Below are 18,068 nucleotides of genomic sequence, written 5' to 3' on the forward strand. Positions count from 1 at the left end.
ACGTTTCAGGCCGAGACCCTTCATCAGGATAATATGTCAGGTGCTGTTTATGGATTACAGCTTGACATTCAATGCCATCATCCCTTCAGTATTAATCACCAAGGTTTTGAACCTGGACCTCTGCATCAACCTTTGCAATTGGATTCTTGACTTGCTCATTGACAGACCACAAGCTGTACATATCAGTAATAACATCTTGTCACTGACAATTGTCATAACTGCATCTCAAGATTGTGAGCTTAGCCCACTGCTCTACTCTTCTGTACCAGGGGTTCCTAACCTGGGGTCCATGGACCCCTTTGCTTAATGGTATGGTTCACAGCATAAGAAAGGTTGGGAACCTCTGCTACACCCATGACTGTGTGGTAAGCACAGCTCATTTATAATTTTGCATTTGACACCACTGTTGTTGGTAAAATCTCAGGTGGCCACAAGGAAATGTACAAGAATGGCAGAGTGGTGTCATAATAACAACTTTGCCATCAACAAGACCAAGGAATTGATTATGGACTTCAGGAAGGGGAACGTGCACCTGTCCTCTCAAGCGTTCAGTGGGAAAGCGTAAGCATCTTTCAAGGATCTGTCCTGGGTCCAACACATTGATGCAATCACAAAGAAGGCACATCAGCAGCTCTACTTCAGGTGATTGGTACAGCATGCTTTTCTGATTATAGCCTCCCATATGCAAAGTCGCAAGAGGCTGCTGAGTGTTGTAGACTCAGCCAGATCCATCTTGGCACAACCCTCCTCATCATCGAGTACACCTTCAAGCAGGGGTTACTCAAGAAGTTGGCATCCATCATTAAAGACCCTCACCAGCCAAAAAGTGCTGTCTTCCCATTACTACCTTCGGGGAAGAGGTACAGGGGACTGAAGTCCCATACTCACTGTCTCAGAAACAGATTCCTCCTCTCCATTATCAGATTTCTAAATGGTCTATGAACTTATAAACACTACCCCATTATTCCTTTTTTTGGACTATTTATTTTGTGATTTATAATAAGTTTATGTTTTTGTACAATACTGCTGCTGCAAAACAGCACGTTTTATGTCATATAAGAAAATAAATCCTATCCTGATTAGATCAGTTTTAGCCAAGTTCAATGGTACATCATGAAATCTCATGATCGTTTTGTGCTGTTGCATGAGGTTAAGTAATAGTTCGGAGCTAGGTATGGTCACATGATGAATTCAATGGGTTAGAAACACCTATTCTACCTTTCTCACTGTGGTACTACATCAACAAAGCTATGAATTATCTCAGGTTCATTGAAATATGCATAGTATGGTGAGATACAGTGCAATGGAAAAACCTGTTTGCAGCAGCATCACAGCCACGAGGAGACTACTCCACCAACGATGATTGCATCCCAGAATCAAGGACTTCTGCACTTCAGTAACTGAGTTGTATTATGCAAATAACATTTGCAATTGCCCTTGCTGAAAGGCTGGGTTCCAAATGATCATTAACACATACACTGAATCATAACCCAGCAACAAGCTCTTTTGCTCACAATGTCTGTGCTGATCCCTAAGTAATGAGGTTGGCCTTATGCAAGGCAAGGTCCTTCACCAGCCTTATGCTGGACAACACCATTGTTTGACAGTAAAGGTTCATAGCAAAGCCCTGCGAAGCTTGGACCACTTCCCATACTCTAGAATTTGCTTTACTTGTCATTGAAACATACAGTGAAATGCCTTGTTTACATCAATGACCAGCACAGTCCAAGGATGTGCTGGGGCAAGTGTCACCATGCCGCAAGCACCAACATTACATGCCCGCAATTTGCTAACTAACTCATAATTGGAAGTAGCGAGTGAGTGAGAGAGCGAGACATTGTTGCAGGGCAGGAATAATTTGAAAAGAACAAGTCTCAGTGAGAGTGGGTCATAATTTGAAGTAGCTAGTGAAAGGGAAGCTTTATGGCAGAGTGGAGCCATTTGGAAAGAACATGTCTTGTTGGGAGCAAGTTTTATTTGAGCCAATAAAAAGAAGGGAGGTGTAAGCAGAGTGGCCTTTGTTGGAGTGAGCCAGTGTTAGAGCAGGAGGTTTTGGCTCAGTAGACTTGGGCAAGAACAGGTGGAGGTTCTAAATAAGTTTCTGATAATTATTTTTTCTTTGTCTATTAGTTCATGCTAGCATGCTGACAATGGGTCCAGAGTCAGTGGGATGTTTCTAATGTGGATGTGGGAACTCTGGGAGACCTCCAGTCTCCCTGATAACTACATCTGCATGAAGTGCATTGAGCTGCAGTTCCATAGAGACCATGTTAAGGAACTGGATCTTCAGCTCAATGACCTTCGGCTCATACAGGAAGATAAGAAGGTGATAGATAGGAGCTACAGGGAGGTAATCACCCCTAAATTACAGGAGGCAGATAACTGGTTGACTGTCAGGAGAGGGGCAAGAGAATAGGCAGCCAGTGCAGAGTACCCCTGTGGCCGTTCTCTTCAATAATCAGTAGATATTTTAGATACTGTTCTGGGTGCAGGAAGTTGATCTATGAGGGGAAGCCGCAGTGACTGGGTATCTGGCACTGTTCTGGCTCTATGGCTTAGAAAGGAAAGTGGGGGGAGGAAGAGGAGTGCAATAGTGAAAGAGGATTCCATAGTTAGAGGAGCAGAAGAGAGATTCTGTGGACATGAAAGAGACAATCAGATGTTACGTTGCCTCTCAGGTGCCTTGGATTGGGTTCACAGCATTCTAAAGTGGAATGGTGAGCAGCCAAAAGTTGTGGTACATATTGGTAACAATGACATAGGTAGGAAAAGGGAGGAGGTCCTGAAGAGGGAAGATAGGAAGTTGGGTAGGAAGCTGAAAAGCAATCTCTGGATTGCTACTTGTGTCACGTGCCATTGAGGATAAGAATAGGATGATTTGGCAAATGAAAGTGTGGCTGAGAAATTGGTGCAGGGTGCAGGGTTTCAGATTTCTGCATCATTGGGATCTCTTCTGGGGAATACTTGACCTGTTCAAAACAGACAGGTTCTAACTTAACCCGAAGGGGACCAATATCCTTGTAGGCAGGTTTGCTAGAGCTTTAAACCAGAATGATAGAGCTGAGAATGGGGCAGTTGTTATGCAAATAGATGTAGTGTGTAGTGAGACTTTGAGAAAGGACAGGCTGATGACTGGACAAAATTGCAGTTAGTGGAATGAGTTAAAGTGTAACAATGGGGCAAGGTTGAAAGAGGTGATGAATACAGGAGTGAAGGTGTTGTATTTGGATGCAGACAGTATATGATTAAAGTAGATGATGTAACGCAGTTAGAGATTGGCTGGTTTGATGTTCTGGGCATCACTGAGTCGTGGCTGAAAGATGATCATAGTTGGGAGCTCAACATCCAAGAATACACATTGTAACAAAAGGACAAGAAAGTAGGCAGAGGGGGTGTGGTGGCTCTATTGGTAAAAAGTGAAATCAAATCTTTAGAAAGAGGTGACATAAGATCGGAAGATGTAGAATCCTTGTGGATAAAGTGAAGAAACTGCAAGGGTAAAAAGACCCTTTTGGAAGTTGTATACAGGGCTCCAAACAGTAGCCAGAACATGGGATACAAATTACAAAGGTAAATAGAAAAGTTATTTTAAAAAGGCAATGTTATGATAGTCATGGGGGACTTCAGTATGCAGTTAGATTGGGAAAATCAGGTTGCGCTTGATCCCAAGAGAGGGAATTTGTTGAATGCCTACATGATGGCTTTTTTGAGCAGCTTATGGTTGAGCCCATGAGGGGATCAGCTATTCTGGATTGGGTGTTGTGTAATGAACTTGATATGATTAGGGAGTTTATTGTAAAGGAACCTTTAGAGGACAGTGATCATAATATGATAGAATTTGCCCTACAGTTTGAGAAACTAGAGTCACATGTATCGTTATTACATTCGAATAAAGGGAATTCTAGAAGCATGAGGGAAGATCAAGCCAAAGTTGATTGGAAGGGTACACCAGCAGGACAGCAGTGGCTATAGTTTCTGGGGGTAATTCGGAAGGCGCAGGATAGGTACATCCCAAAGTATTCTAAAGGAAGGATGAGGCAACTGTGACTGACAAGGGAAGTCAAATCACCATAAAAGTTAAAAAAGAGGAAATATAATATAGCAAAAAAAAAGAGAGGTTAGAGGATTGGGAAGCTTTTCAAATCCAACAGAAGGCAACTAAAAAGCCACGGGGGGGAAAAGATGAAATACAAAAGTAAGCTAGCTAACATTATAAAAGAGAATACTAGAAGTATTTTCAGACATATAAAGAGTTAAAGAGTGGTGAGAGTTGACATCAGACAGCTGGAGAATGACGCTGGAGAGGTAGTAATGAGGAACAAAGAAATGGTGAATGAAATTAATAAGTATTTTGCATCATTCTTCACTGTGCAAGACACTAGTAATATGCTGTAAATTTGGGAGAATTTGGGGGCAGAAGTGAGTACAGTTGCTATTACTAAGAAGATGATGCTTGGGAAACTGAAAGGTCTGAAGGTAGATGAATAACCTGCACCAGGTTGACCACATCCCAGGGTTCTGAAAGAGATAGCTAAAGAGATTGAGGAGGCATTAGTAATGATCTTTTACGAATCTCTAGATTCTGAAATTGTTCTGGAGGACTGGAAATGTCACTACACTCTAAGAAGAGAGAGAAGCAGAAGAAAGGAAATTATAGGCTAGCTAGCCTAACTTCTGTGGTTGTGAAAACGTTGGAGTCCATTATTAACAATGAGCTTTTGGGGTACTTGGAGGCACATGATAAAATAACTAAAGTCAACATGGGGGAATCTTGCCTGAGAAATAACAGGCAGGATAGGCAAAGTACAATCAGTGGATCTCGTTTACTTGGATTTTCAGAAGGCCTTTGACAAAATACTGTGCATGAGGCTGGTTAAAAAGGTAAGGGCACATGGTATTAAAGGAAAGCTACCATCATGGATAGGAAATTGGCTGCATGGCAGGAGACAAAGATGGAATAAAGGGGCCTTTTCTGATTGACTGCTGGTGACTAGTGGTATTCCATTATGGTCGATGTTAGAATCACTCCTTTTTACGTTATATGTCAATGATTTAGATGATGGAATTGATGGCTTTGTGACTATGTTTGCAAATGATTTGAAGCTAAGTGAAGGGACATGTAATAGTGAGAAAGCAGGGAATGTGCAGCAGGACTTAGACTGATTAGGAGAATGGACAAAGAAGTGGCAAATGAAATATGGTGTAGGGAAGTGTATGTTCAAGCACTGTGGTAGAAAGAATAGAGGTATGGACTCTTTTCTAATTGGGGAGAACATTCAAAAGTCAGAAACACGAAGTGATTTAGTAGTCCTTGTGCAGGGTTCCCTAAAGGTTAACTTGCAGGTTGGTCAGTGGCAAAGAAGGCAAATGCAATGTTAGTATTCATTTCCAGAGGGCTAGAATATAAGAGCAAGGATGTAATGCTGTGGCTTTATAAGGCATTGGTCAGACTGAACTTGGAGTATTGTGAGCAGTTTTGGGCCCTTTATCTATGCTGACACTGGAGAGGGTCCGGGGAGGTTCAACATAATGATTCCAGGAATGAAAAGGTTAACTTATGGGGAGTGTTTGATGGCTCTGGGCTTGTACTTGCTAGAGTTTAGAAGAATGAGCGGGCAATCTCATTGAAATCTATCAAGTATTGAAAGGCCTAGATGGAGTGGATGTGGAGAGGATGTTTCCTTTAATGGGGGAGTATAGGACCAGAGGGCACAGGCTCAGAATAGAAGGATGTTTATTTAGAAGAGAGGTGAGGAATTCTTTTGCTAGAGGATAGTGAATCTGTAGGATTAATTGCCACAGACCGCTGTGGCGGCCAGGTTGTTGAGTATATTTAAAACAGGTTGATAGGTTCTTGATAAGTCAGGGCATCAAAGGTTATGGGGAGGAGGCAGGAGGATGGGGGTGAGAGTGCTAACAAATCAACCATGATGGAATAGTGGAGCGAACTCAATGGGTTTAATGGCCTAATTCTGCTCTCATGTTTTATGATCGTGCATCTTTGAAATGTGGAAGGAAATTGGAGCACTTGTTGGAAATTCACACTGTCTTGAAGAGAATGTACAAATTTCTTAAAGACGGCAACAAGAATTGAACACCTGAATGCTGATTGCTGGCACAGTAAAGCATTGTGCCAGCTTCTACACTGATGTCACCTCCCAGTAACGGCAGATATCAATGTTGAAATTTATCAATGCCTTCATCTTGGCAGTAAAGCCTTTGATTGACTGAGTAAAAGTTGTGTTTGATGATCAATATCGCAAACTGATAAAGATCTTATGGAGACACAAGAGGCTTCAGATACTGGAACAGGGGTCGGCAACCTTTTTGCCTCTGTGGGCCGGATCGCGTATTAATGAGCGGACGGTGGGCCAGATAAATGCCATAAAAAACTTGAAATATGGGAATTATCCATTTAAATACATCTAGTTATGTTTTGTCGCAAATTAATGAATAACACATGCTAGAAAATCATTTGTGCTTAACCAAGGATGCCAATTAGTAATCAAAGAACACAGTTCAATTGCAATTTATTTCAATCAAGGCATCTTTTGAATCTATTAAAAGGGCATAAAGAACCTTTAAACATAAGTCATATGAACATGATGCATTGAATGGTGGTAAATTAAGTATAATATAAAAGAAAATTTTAATGCAAACAGTGGATAAATAATATGAAACTTGATGCTGTTTGTTGCTTGAAAGCTTCTCAATATTGGGTGTCAGACTTGTTGATGCCAAGAGCAAAACATCATCCAGATGGGCATCAGTCAATCCTGTTCTCAAATGGTTCTTGGTGTGCTTCATTTTTGAAAATAATTGCTCACACAGATAAGTGCTGCCAAACAATGATGCCATCTTTTTTACATGGTCCACTAAGTTAGGATACTTCCCACTCGGATGAATATACTTTCTACAGAAGTCAAGCACTGACACATATTCAGAATGAAATTTTGATCTCAATATGTTGTCACACTGCATCTCAGTCAATTCCATTTGAAAAATTTCTGATGCAGTGTCCACTTTTTGAGACCATAGGTTTTGAGACTAGGTAGCTGGGACGGGTATTTCCTTTATTTTCACTGCTTTTCTTGGCAAAAAATGATGTTTGTTTTCCGAAACTAGCTTTCATTTGCTCAACTTCATCTTTCCTTGCTTGCCCAGTAAACTTGTTAAAATTTCCACTGCTGCGGGTCTGGTAATGTCGCCTGATATTTGCCACCTTCTTCACAACAACATTTTCTAGGCAAATGAGACAAACTGGTTTCCCAGCTTGCTCGATGAAGAAGTAATCTAGTGTCCAAGTGTCTTGGAAGTTTCAGCACTTAGTGTCTACCTTCCTGCGTTTTGCATTCATTGCTATTGGAATTTTTTTCTTCAATTTTATTTCGGAATGCGAGTTATTCAACAAGTATCGTAGCACATGTAAATATTTGGATACTTAGCATGGATTTCTAGTTAAAACACAGTGACGCTATTTCTGTTTACAAATTTGAACGATCCCATCTGAAAATCTGCGCGTGCGCGGAGAGTATCTAATACGTATTAATAAGGTAGTCTGCCTTCCCATCATTCGTATATACCAGTGTTTGGTTTGGAACAAAATGGAACCTGGGGCCAGTGTAACAAGATGCCATGTGGTCGTGTGAAACACTCAGAATAAGGAAAAATCGTTCGCGGGCCGGATAAGCATAGTATCCCAATATTTGCTCGCGGGCCGGTCAAAATACTTTCATGGGCCGGATCTGGCCCACAGGCCATAGGTTGCCTACCCCTGTACTGCAATCTGGACCAACAAACAATCTGCTGGACAATTTTAGTGGAATGGCCTTTGGATAGCCGTGATATTTGCTTTTTTATGTGCTTCTGAGACCTGGTTTGCTTAAGGTAGGTATCTCGTAACACTGAAAAGTTAAAATCAATGCTGTCTTTTCAAAATCTTCCAAGTCCATTGGAAGGATAAGCCTCCACTCCCAGGACAACATTACCAGCAGGGAGGCCCTAGTTATGTTCTGTCAGCTTCATTGGCCAAACTGTGTTCTTTGCATGCCAGACAACAGACCAGGAGGAGAGAGGTAAAGAATCAAGTATGTGCCCACTGTGTACATACATCTATTGATGCTTCTGGACACATCTTCAGTGATGTTCCTGGAATCATCGGGTGTTTCGAGTCTTTCAACATCATACAACCTCCTCCAGGTGACCCAGCTGGGGCTGAAAAGACCCCAGCTTGTGTCCAGATGGCTAGCTACTTATGACTCCATGGCTCCCTTCTTTTGAGCCACGGCCATCTTGAGGCCCTCTCTGCCGCATCGGTGGTACTGCGGATAGCTCTCCTCTTCCTCTCTCCCTCGATGCCCAAGATGCTGAAGGCTCTAACTAAAGAATGGACTACAAATCCCCTACAACCAACCTCCACTGGGAGACACCTTGGTCTCCATCCAGCCTGCTGACAGTTGCTGACCAGTCCTGCGTACTTGGAGAGCTTCCTTTCAAAGGCCTCTTCCAAGCTATCTTCCCATGGGACTGTCAGCTCCAGCAGCACCACTTGCTTAGTAGACTCAGACACTAGGACAGTGTCTGGTCGCAGGGTGGTGGCTGCGATGTGGTTGGGGAACTTCAGCTGCCCTTCGAGGTCCACCAACAGCTGCCAGTCCCTTGCAGAGGTCAGAATGCCTGCAGATGTTCTTTTGGCAGGTATTGGCTGCTCCCCAGCTCTGACAAAGGCAATGGTCTGCTTGGAGGGCTGGGACCGCTTCGCCCACTCAACTCCTGCGCTGACGGCTTCAGTGATGGTCTTCAGGACCTGATCATGCCTCTCCACCTTCCCTTTCCTCAGCACCATCGATCTTGATTTGGCAGGTTTGAAATGCATCCAGGCCCACTCCACCAGCTTTTCGAGCCCTTGCAGAATCCACTGGCAGCCTGGGACTGATTCTGTGGTGACTGTGAAGTCATCCATGAATGCCCTGATAGGTGGTTGCTGTTGAGCGGAATTCATTCTGGGCCCTCTGCACTCTGGTTCAGCAGACTTAGTGAGAACAGTGTCACTGAGATAGTGCACCCTGTGATGATGCCAATCTCCACCTTGTGCCAGGTTGATGTAATTGCTCCTGAAGAGACCCTCATCCTGAAGTTGCTGAAATAATCAGCGATAAGGTCTCTGATTCTGCTGGGGACGTGATATTTGGCTTGCAGCTTCCTATCAACCCCTCCCTTCACCGTTGCCTCCAGAATTTGGTTAACGTCTTCATCAAACTGCTTCCACAGTGAAGTCATGTTAGCTGCAGGCCACTTGATCCGCCTCCTGTTAGACTTCATGTTAGAGGGATTAGTTTGCAACACTTGGAGGTTCCGGGCACTATGGGGTGACTCCGGGCCTGGCCCCTCCTTCGTCTCACCAGGTTGGACACCTGCGCGTTGTGCTGCTCCTGCTCCCGCCAAACACTTCATCCTCGCTTGGTGGATCTTCAAGCCGCGATTGTTCTTGCAGATTTTGCCACATGCACACTGCTTCCTCATCGTCGTTTGTTCATTGCCTGAGTCTGATGTCGTTGTGTCCATCCGACTGGGGTGCTCATCCTCCCCCTCTCTTGGGCACCCCTGGGGGTATCTTTCCCTTAGATTCATTGTAGCTTTTGTGGGGGTCCTCCTCTCAGAGGACACAGATTGGGTTGCCAGCCCGTTCTGCCCCGGTTGCCGTCTCTCCAGGCTGTCACTGACTCTCCAGTCGTCACCACTCTTTTTGTGGTTGTCACCCAGTCTTTCCTGGTTGTCACTGAAGAGGAGCGCATCGGCTTGGCCCAGCTGATGTGCATACTACGAAAGAAGATCAGGGTCCTCCGCCAGGCAGAGTAGCATCGGAGGCGGCGGCGTGGAGGGGCCCGAAAACATGCTGCCTTTATCGCCAACCCCTTCAAGTTCACCAAGGAGTTGCTGGGGGAGAAGTGCAGTGGGAAACTGGCCTGTTCGCAGGAAGACATAGACCAACATCTGAAGAAGATGTTGATGATCCTGAAAGAGAGCAGGAATTGGGAGAGTGCGACATCCTAATAGACCCACCAGAACCAGATGTGCAGTTCGACGTGTCAGAGCTGCAACTAAAGGAAGTCAGAGAGGTCGTCCACAAAGCAAGGGCAAGCTCGGCTCCAGGTCCAAGCAACACCTTGTACAAAGTGTACAAGAACTGCCCCAAACTCCTGCTGCGTCTGTGGAAGATCCTGAGAATCTTCTGGAGAAGGGGGAAGATCCCAGAACAGTGGAGAGTGGCTGAAGGGGAGTGGATCCCGAAGGAGGAAAATGCCACCCAGATAGATCAGTTTCGCATCATCTCCCTGCTGTGTGTCGAGGTGAAGATCTTCTTCAGTGCAGTTTCTAACCGGTTGTGCACCTACCCAGCAAAGAACACCTATATTGATACATCAGTCCAGAAGGGTGGCATTTCAGGGATGCCGGGCTGTCTGGAGCACATCGGTGTGGTGACACAGCTCATCAGGGAGGCCAGAGAGAACAAGGGCAACCTGTCAGTGTTGTGGCTCGACCTGGCAAATGCATATGGTTCCATTTCGCACAAGCTGGTGCAGCTCACACTGACCAAATATCACCTCCCCAGTAGAATCAGAGACCTTATCGCTGATTATTACAGCAACTTCAGGATGAGGGTCTCTTCAGGAGCAATTATATCAACCTGGCACAAGGTGGAGATTGGCATCATCACAGGGTGCACTATCTCAGTGACACTGTTCTCACTAAGTCTGCTGAACCAGAGTGCAGAGGGCCCAGAATGAATTCCGCTCAACGGCAACCACCTATCAGGGCATTCATGGATGACCTCACAGTCACCACAGGATCAGTCCCAGGCTGCCGGTGGATTCTGCAAGGGCTCAAAAAGCTGGTGGAGTGGGCCCGGATGCGTTTCAAACCTGCCAAATCAAGATCGATGGTGCTGAGGAAAGGGAAGGTGGAGAACAAGTTCCGGTTCAGCATCGCAGGCACAGCCATCCCAACCATCACAGAAAAGCCAGTCAAGAGCTTAGGCAAAGTTTTTGACAGCTCTTTTTAAGGGACACAATATCCATTCAGGCAACCTGCACTGAGTTGGATGGCTGGCTGAAATCTGTGGACAAGTCTGGCCTACATGGGAAGTTTAAAGCCTGGGTGTATCAGCATGGCATTCTTCCCAGAATCCTGTGGCCCCTCCTCGTCTATGCAGTTCCGATCTCGACAGTCGAAACCTTAGAGAGGAGGGATAGCAGCTACCTCAGGAGATGGCTGGGGCTGCCAAAGAGCCTGAGCAGCATCGCACTCTATGGACACCACAACAAATTGCAACTGCCCTTCAAATCCTTGGAGGAAGAATTCAAGGTAACAAGAGCCAGAGAAGTGCTACAGTATAGGGACTCAAGTGACCCGAAGGTGGCTAGAGCAGGGATCCAAGTAAGTACTGGCAGGAAGTGGAGGGCAGAGGAAGCTGTTCAGGAGGCAGAGGTGAGGCTGCGTCACAGGAGGCTGGTGGGAGTGGTCACACAAGGCCGAGCTGAGCTAGGATCCTTTCCAACTCCCCAAATGGACACCAGAGGGAAGGAAAGGCGTTGTCTAGTTCAGGAGGAGGTGAGAGCAGTAGTGGAGGAGATGAGAGCCTGCAAGGCGGTGGGAATGAAGCAACAGGGAGCTTGGACAAGATGGGAGAATGCGGTTGAGAGGAAAGTGACCTGGGCTGATCTTTGGAAAGCGGAACCACACCGCATCCAATTTCTCATCCAGGCAGTGTACGATGTGCTTCCAAGCCCATCAAACCTGCACACATGGTGCAAGGCAGAGTCACCTGCATGCCCACTGTGCTCCAAGCGAGGAACCCTGGAGCACATCCTCCGCGGCTGCGCAAGGGAACTTGGTGAGAGACGGTACAGCTAGAGGCATGATCAGGTCCTGAAGACCATCACTGAAGCCGTCAGCGCAGGAATTGAGTGGGCGAAGCGGTCCTGACCCTCCAAGCAGACCATTGCCTTTGTCAGAGCTGGGGAGCAGCCAATACCTGCCAAAAGAACATCTGCAGGCATTCTGACCTCTGCAAGGGACTGGCAGCTGTTGGTGGACCTTGAAGGGCAGCTGAAGTTCCCCAACCATATCGCAGCCACCACCCTGCGACCAGACACTGTCCTAGTGTCTGGGTCTACTAAGCAAGTGGTGCTGCTGGAGCTGCCAGTCCCATGGGAAGATAGCTTGGAAGAGGCCTTTGAAAGGAAGCTCTCCAAGTATGCAGGACTGGTCAGCAACTGTCAGCAGGCTGGATGGAGACCAAGGTGTCTCCCAGTGGAGGTTGGTTGTAGGGGATTCGTAGCCTGTTCCTTAGTTAGAGCCTTCAGCATCTTGGGCATCGAGGGAGAGAGGAAAAGGAGAGCTATCCGCAGTACCACCGATGCAGCAGAGAGGGCCTCAAGGTGGCTGTGGCTCAAAAGAGGGGAGCCATGGAGTCATAAGTAGCTAGCCATCTGGACACAAGCTGGGGTCTGATCAGCCCCGGCTGGGTCACCTGGAGGAGGTTGTATGATGTTGAAAGACCCGAAACACCCGATGATTCCAGGAACATCACTGAAGATGTGTCCAGAAGCATCAATAGATGTATGTACACAGCAGTGTTGCAGTGTAGCTGTGTCACTGTTGTAATAGATAGATAGATACTTTACTGATCACAAAGAAAATTACAGTGTCACTGTGTCAAAGCCTATTTCAAAGAATGCAAAGTATCTACTGGCTTCTGCGAATCCCTGGCTGATGACAATGATAGAGGGGAAGGGAAGTTGAAATGGCTTGGAGTAGGAAGTTCGAGATGGCCAATGCAGTTGGAGCACAGGTTTTCTGCAATATGGTTGCCTATTCTATGTTTGGTCTTGTTGATGTAGAGGAGGCCACACCGAATGCAGAAGAAGTGGTCGGAGTATGTGCATGTGAATCTGTGCTTGACATGGAGGAGTTGTTTAAGATAATGATGAAGGAGGTGGGGCAACTGTCAAACCTCATACAGTTGCAGAAAATAGTGCCTAGTGACTGGGAGGAGTGAGAGATGGGGATGGGGTTCTTCTGCATTTTGTGTGGCCTCCTCTACATCAGTAGTTAGCCCCTGAATCTTCAGGCTAAGTACCCTAATTCTAGTCTCATCTACCAGTGGAAACAACTTTCCTGCCTCTATCTTATCTATCCCTTTCATAATTTTATATTTTTTTTATGAGAACTCTCATTCTTCTGAATTCCAGCGAGTACAGTCACAGGTGACTCAATCTCTCCTCATAGTCTAACCCCTTCATCTCTGGAATCAGCCTGATGAACTTACTCTGCACTGCCTCCAAAGCCAGTATATCCTTCCTCAAGTAAGGAGACCAGAATTGTATGAAGTACTCCAGGGGTGGCCTCACCAGTACCCCGATCAGTTGCAGCATAACCTCCCTGCTCTTAAATTCAATCCCTCTTAAAAAAAAAATGAAAGCCAACATTCTATTTGCTTTCGTGATAGCCTGCTGCACCTGCAAACCAACCTTTTGTGATTCATGCACAAGCACTCCCAGGTCCCTCTGCACAGCAGCATTCTGCAATTTTTTTTACCACTTAAATAATAGTCTGATGTTCCATTTTTCCTTCCAAAGTTGATGACCTTGCATTTACCACTGATATCAGTTAACTTCCACTGATACTTTGAGGTCATCATACCCATTTATTGTGTGTGAGATTGTTTTGATTCTAAAACATTTAGAAGAGAATAGATGAACATTCATGTTAATTGACTCTCATTGAAACCTTCATGATGAAATGAGGGAAAACATTAAGTGGTCATCTCCCATAATAACACATCATTATGTACATATCTCTGCTACCAAATGCCCAGCTTAGAACACAACCATTTTGCCTTTTGACAATTTGTGTATTCAGGGAGCTATCCCACAACACTGTAACAAAATCAGTATGTTTTTTATAAATATATAAAGCGGAAGAGGGTGGCTAAAGTCAACATAGGTCCCTTGGAAGACAAGAAGGGGAAATTGATATTGGATGGTAAGGAAATGGCTAAGGCATCGAATGACTATTTTGTGCCGGTCTTCACGGTGGAGGACGCGTCTAATATGCCAAAGAAGGATGTTATGGATGAAATAGGAGGTGAGGACCTCAATAAAATCTCTGTCACTGAAGAGATAGTAATGAGCAAACTAGAGGGCCTGAAGGTAGATAAGTCCCCTGGTCCTGATGGGATGCATCCCAGGGTGCTGAGGGAATTGGCGGAGGTTACAGTAGACATGTTGGTAATCATTTATCAAAACTCTCTAGACTCTGGGCAAGGCCTGGCGGATTGGGAGACAGCAAATGTCATGCCACTTTTTAAAAAAGGATGTAGGAAAAAGATGGGTAACTATAGGCCAGTTAACTTAACATCTGTAGTCGGGAAAATGCTTGAAGTTGTCATTAAGCAAGAAATAGCAAAACATTTAGAAAGGAGTGGTTCCATTAGACAGACGCAGCATGGATTCAGAAAGGGCAGGTCCTGTTTGACAAACTTACTGGAGTTCTTTGAGGACATAATGAGTGCAGTGGATAGAGGGGAACAGGTGGATGTTGTATACTTGGATTTCCAGAAGGCGTTTGATAAGGTGCCGCACAAGAGACTTATAAATAAGATACAGATGCATGGAGTCGGAGGAAGTTGGCATGGATAGTGGATTGGTTAGCCAATAGAAGGCAGAGAGTTGATATAAATGGGTGTTTCTCAGGTTGGCAGTCAGTGGTGAGTGGGGTGCCGCAGGGGTCGGTGCTGGGCCCGCAGCTGTTTACCATTTACATTGATGATTTGGAAGCGGGGACTGAGCGTAGCATAGCAAAATTTCCTGATGACACTAAACTGTGTGGAAAAGCAAATTGTATAGAGGATGTGGAGAGTCTGCAGAGGGATATAGATAGGTTAAGTGAGTGGGCCAAGGTCTGGCAGATGGAATACAACGTTGGTAAATACGAGATCATCCACTTTGGAAGGAATAATAGAAGAGCAGAATATTATTTAAATAGTGAAAAATTGCAGCATGCTGTTGTGCAGGGGGACTTGGGAGTGCTTGTTCATGAATCCCAAAAAGTTGGCTTGCAGGTACAACAGGTAATTAAGAAGGCAAACGGAATGTTGGCCTTCATTGCTAGAGCGATTGAATTCAAGAACAGAGAGGTCATGCTGCAACTATACAGGGTACTGGTGAGGCCGCACCTGGAGTACTGTGTGCAGTTCTGGTCTCCATACTTGAGGAATGATATACTAGTGTAAGGGTTTCTTCTTTTATGTTACTGCTAACATGGTGGGAGCCCAGGGGTCAACGACGAGCGAAGGAGGATCAGCGAAAGGGAATCTGTGAACTCCAACGTTTGTGCACTGGACATGTTTATGAGATCATTGGCACCTTTTATTTGCTTTCCTTTTCTTTTGTTTCTCTACTAACCCAATACTTAAATATAAAATCTTAATCATTTAACTGCACATTGTGGACTGAATGTTATTTCGGGGTACTGATGTTAAACAGGGGACACAACACGCAGCATCCATCCAAACAAGAGTGCTAAAGTTTGGTCGGGGAGGGGGCGCCACCCCTGAGATCATGCCACTAGGTAAAGCGAGTCTTACAATGGCTTTGGAGGCAGTGCAGAGGAGGTTCACCAAGTTGATTCCAGGAATGAAGGGGGTTAACCTATGAGGAGACTGGGATTGTACTCTGTAATTGGAAGAATGAGAGAGAATCTTATAGAAACAGAAGAACGAGAGGGGATCTTATAGAAACGTACAATATTTTGAAAGGGATAAATAAGATAGAAGTAGGAAAATTGTTTCCATTGGTAGGTGAGACTAGAACTAGGGGACATTGCCTAAGATTCAGGGGAGAAGATTTAGGATGGAGATGAGGAGAAACTGTTTTTCCCAGAGAGTGGTGAATCTGTGGAATTCTCTGCCCAGGGAAGCAGTTGGGGCTTCTTCACTAAATGTATTTAAGATCCAGTTAGATAGATTTTTACATAGTGAGGAATTAAGGGTTATGGAGAAAAGGTAGGCAGATGGAGCTGAGTTTACAGACAGATCAGCCATGATCTTATTGAATGGCAAGGCAGGCTCGTTGGGCCGGATGGCCTACTCCTGCTCCAATTTCTTATGTCCTTATGTTTTGATTGGTATTTGATGCCAACCAGGGCAGTCCTGTTGTGGATTGTGGTGAAAGATGGAAATGGACAGAGTGGGGTTCAAGCACAATCAGGTTAGAGGCTATGGAGGGGAGGTCCCCTGATGTGATGAGATGTATGATGGCTTGGTGTTTGTAGGAAGTGTCTGAGACTTGCTGTCTATCCACCTGGAAAGTAAAAGTCAATCCTGCAGACTGTAACTATTCTACTCTAGCCTGTGGGTTCAATGATCAGGCTAGGGATGGTGTGAAGTAAACGAAGAATGCCGTTCAGTCAATGAGGTTGGAATGGGTGAAGTCTGCTCTCATTACCCCAGACAGAACAGAGCTAAAGTTTTCTTGATAAACACTTTTCACCTACTAGCTCCACATGAAGCACATCACTCTTCAACTTTTCTGCCAGCTGCAGTAGGATCTCACCAACAAGTCACATCTCCTCCCCATCCCTCTCTGCTTTACACAGGGACCACTCATTCCTCTCCACCTATCCCTCTCCGTTCCCTGGCATTTTCCTCTGCAGCTTGCAACATTTGTCCCTGCACTCCTCCCTCACCACCATTCAGGGACCTAAATAATCCTTGGAGTTCAGGCAAAGATTCACTTGTGCCTCTTCCAATTTCTTCAATTGCATTGGTATGACAAAGTCAAAACTAAGTGACTGTTTTGCTGAATACCTGCTCTGTCCACAATAGCTATCTTTGTTTGTTGGTGGGGGGGGGGGGTGGTGGATTGGTGTTGATTCAGAGACACTGTTCAGGGACAGCAAGAAACATAAAACGTAAGACACATTGAGCCTTAGGTAAAGCAGAGACAGAGAGTGGAAGGTGTTAGCAGGGTAAGGGAGATATAATGGGCAGATGAAGCTGGGTGGGGGAGGAGGAGAAGAGGGAGGGGAAGATAGAGACAGAGGCTGGAAGGTAAAAATGAAAGTAGGTAAGGGGGGATGATATGCAGATTAAATTTGATGGAGGAGGGCATTTGGTAGGCAGAAGAGAGTATGTAATAATGTAGATAACAGATGGCAGAGGGGTCTAGGGTGTGAGAACAGAAAAGGTGAACCTTAGGGAGTGAGAACCTGGCTGAACAATTAACAATGGGGAAAGATCATGGGAGGGAGGGTTACCTGAAAATGGAAAATTCAGTGTTTATATTATTGTGCTGAAATCTATCCAAGTTAAATTTGCTTAACAGGTTAAATGGCATTGATGCTGATACAACAGTGTTCTATGAAATATTTAAAGAAGGAGGTATTCTAGTAAAATTTACTCTTCACTAAGCGAGTATTTCCTGTATTCTAGAAAGAAATTTGAGTATCCTACATCATTTTTTTCAGAGTATCTGAAAGCTACTCGTACTTTATAACAAAGGAAGCATTTCTTTGTTGGTTTCTAATTGAAGATAAATCAACTGAGTAAGCATTTGGGAAATGTTATACCGTAAGTGAGACACATGTAATTTAAACCCAGGGCACACGTTGCCGTTTTTGTTTGCTGCAAGGTTTCCAAGCAACAGAAGAGTACTTTGATTCTTTGAATTGAGACCAGAAACCTAGGTATTGTCTTTTAGTAACTAAAGAAAATTTCTCAGCTCAATCTGTTATCAATGACTATAATTTTATTTGAAGTCAAGAATAATTGGATTATTTTTTTGGGAATGGAACTCCTGGGAGCCCAGGACAGCACTCTATACGAATTCAGATATTGTGTATTTAATTATGAAAATTATATCTTTGAGAGTAATTTTCCACACATGAAAATATATCGAAATGTCTTTAATCATTTAATTATCAAAATGTTTTGTCAGTAAATGCAGATGAAATTAGAATTGTGATGCTGTTCCTGGTAAAGAAACTTAATTTTCATTGCAGAGGAT

This window comes from Mobula birostris, chromosome 6 (genome assembly GCF_030028105.1).
Source record: "Mobula birostris isolate sMobBir1 chromosome 6, sMobBir1.hap1, whole genome shotgun sequence".
NCBI classification, from domain to species: Eukaryota; Metazoa; Chordata; class Chondrichthyes; order Myliobatiformes; family Myliobatidae; genus Mobula; species Mobula birostris.